Source organism: Acyrthosiphon pisum, chromosome X (genome assembly GCF_005508785.2).
Source record: "Acyrthosiphon pisum isolate AL4f chromosome X, pea_aphid_22Mar2018_4r6ur, whole genome shotgun sequence".
Classification (NCBI taxonomy): Eukaryota; Metazoa; Arthropoda; class Insecta; order Hemiptera; family Aphididae; genus Acyrthosiphon; species Acyrthosiphon pisum.
In genome coordinates, this window is record NC_042493.1 from 100,465,334 (window position 1) to 100,468,591 (window position 3,258).

The 3,258-nt window shown below is 26.5% G+C and overlaps 1 long non-coding RNA gene across 1 annotated transcript; it reads left to right on the plus strand.

Moving 5' to 3' along the window:
* The first annotated feature begins 549 nt into the window (after positions 1-549).
* Positions 550-3,252, plus strand: LOC107883708. Its single transcript, XR_003838663.1, has 3 exons — positions 550-684; positions 2,902-2,982; positions 3,057-3,252. It is a non-coding gene; the product is annotated as an uncharacterized LOC107883708 (long non-coding RNA).
* Positions 3,253-3,258: the final 6 nt, after the last annotated feature.

Below are 3,258 nucleotides of genomic sequence, written 5' to 3' on the forward strand. Positions count from 1 at the left end.
TACATCTTTAATGAATAAATATTATATTATAGGTACCTATACTGTATTCGGGTAGGTACCTATTCCTATTATGTTTTATAAAGTGACATAGATAGGAATTTTCATTATACTATATTCATTATTTCTAAGATTAGTCGCAAGGAAATACTCCCTTAACAATATTTCCTGAAATCGTCCCTAAAACGATAGTTTCCTCGTTGAAACAATCAATAAATTTCTGTTTAAGTCGATATCTTTGATACTCAACTTTTTGCTCTGTAAATACTATTTTAATGTAGATTATCATCGGATTATTAGGTATTTGTATTTATATTATTTTTTATGGCATTTAATACATGATTATTTATTTTTTTTATCTAGCTAAAATTGTAAGTATGCATATAAGTTCTCCGACAACTGTATCACCTATAATGCGAGTACCTTTAAATTTAATTGTTGACTAATAATCTATGTGTTGAAAGTTACAGTTTATATTTGCAAAATTACAATCATATAGTTGTGATAATGAATGTTGTCAAATAGTATGTTGTTTTGATATTTTCAGGAAACTATTATCACGAAAATCAGGACCACATACTTGCCTTGAATGCTGTTTTAAGTGTAAAAACGCTTTTCGTATAATTGACAGTTCTTTACATATATGTCAGATACAAAATATTGACAAGCAAGATGAAATTTTAAAAAGTAAGTGTTGAGGATCTTTTAAAGTAAATAATAAATAATAATATGTACCATCTTATTTTTCAATTTTTTGGCTAAAATTAGTTTTCCTGAACACATACTGCGTCTGTTTCATTTTGTGCTATACATTTTTCTTAATAGTTATAATACAATTATATATATTTATCGTAATTAAAGACAATAGCTGTTCGTAGACATAATGTTGGGGTAGGAGGAAATACTATTGGTTATTTTCATAATATTTTCTATTAATAGTATAAATGTTAGTTGACAAATAGACAGATGCAATTTAAAACATTCTAAAGAAACATTAAATGTATTTCCATGAATATTTAACTATATATTTCATATAACTAATATTTTTTTTTATTATTTTATAATAATAAGATATTCCTAGCCTATGTAGATTATCTATATCCACAGATATTCACATAATCACAATTTTTGACAATTTTAACACGATAGTAATTAAATAATAATAAAAATAGTAGTGATATCTATACCTAATTAAGGTTGGTTAACATTAATGTATAGTGTAAAGAGAGTGTAAGGTTAAGAATATAATTATACTTATAATTTATATTATGCTTTATATTAACCAGGTTAAGATTGTGTGAGTGACCGCAGATGAGTCCCGCGAGTGACCGCGTATGAGACGTCTAAGGTGGTGGATGTATGAGTAAATTGTAATGTAATGACTAGGGCCCAGAAGCTTATGCGCTAAAAACTACCAAAATATATCTGCACTAATACACTTAAATATGCACTTATTATTTTTTTTAATGAATAAATATGACCAAAAATACATTATTAGATTTGATACTACTCACAATTTTTATTTCAATTTCTTTGACTGGTAATTAAAAACATTATTTTATTAATTAATATACATTTTAGTGGAATATTTGATTTTAAGAATGCTTCACATAAATCCTTAGAAAAATCAGATTTTCGTATTCGTCTTACTAGTAAATAGTAATTAGCTGTTGAGTTGTATTTTTATTTTGACGAATAGAGGCTCTTGTATGTTTTTCAGTAGGTACTTAAGTGCTGAGTGACACTAAAACGTTTTTCGCACTTTACCTTTACCTCGCATATCTTACAAAATAATACACTCCTGTCTAACGCGAAAATATGTTAACCGAATTCAGTAACATAGTTTTTACCTCTAGAAGTAGCTGATGTTTTTACTTTCATCATTTTAACACAATTTAATCAAAAAAGACGGACACTCAATATTGCCTCACGGAACGGGTCAAATCAAACAATATAAACGAGAAATCCAGAAGTGACTACACTCTATAATTTTACAAGAAGACAACGATAACTTATCGTAATGGAAAATATTAGAACTTTTCTAAAAATAAACATAATATTATTGTCTATGAGCCGGTTTTGAGCCACCATGCGCGCACCCTTATTTAGAAGTAATTTATTTTGTGAATTACATAATATTTGACTCAGATATGCAGTTAATAACAAAAAAAAATTGTAAAATATGCGAATAAATTAAAAAAAAACGATTTGCCTAAAATTTGTTAAATGGTTAATGCCGGGTTGCATGAAAAATGTAGTAATTTAATGGTTTAATAAAATTTAATGTACTAATCACAGGCCACTAAATCATGTTTAAAGGACCATTACAATAGCTTACTATTGGTTCAGCAAATGTTTAGTTCATGCAACCTGGGAGAAGCGTACATAAATAATAGTATATCACAAATTGTTGAGATACGCTTGCCACTAAATTTATTTTAATTATTTATTTATTAATAGTTTAATTAAATATATTATAATTTATTTTAAAATGTATAGTTTAAATGTTCATAAATCAAAAGACTATATTTGTATGATACCTAAATTTTCAATATTGAATATAATATTCTAATGACCAATTTTGTACTGTGTCTGATCAAGCATCTGTCTGATTCTACCCCTAAAATAGTAAAGATACATAAATTAGCGAAAGACGTATTATGTATATATATTTATAATTTTAAATATTTGATAATTTAATGATTTTAGTTGAGCCCTCGTGGAAGCTAGGAAATGTTCAACACATTTATGCTCTCGATCTTATTGACATAAAATGTCTGTAAATGAGTGTGAAAATATTAAAGAATTATTTTTAACATTTGAGTCTTGACATGTTAGTAATAATATTAATGTTTTGTACAATCAATTAAAAAGACCAATAATTATTATTTTTTTTTATTTTAGTTAGTTTTTGTTCAATCTACAAAACAAACTACAGACTTCTTGAAATTTCCCTTTTGTCTTTGTAAAATTCATAATGCTATGGTAAATATACTTGATACATATTACTAACTTCTTACTAAATATTGTTCTTGAAAGTATAATTGTTTTTTCTTTAGATCTTGGTAATGTGAACATGTCAAATCTGTGGTGACAAACTAAATGTACCATATAACACTGATGACTGGTCAATGCACGAAATGTGGAATTTTATATTGATTGAAAATAATCTTTCTTTAATACTGAAACTAGGTATGTTCATATGTAAGGATACATTTCTAAAACAAATCCTGGTTCTCCAACTATTGACTTGCCACGCTT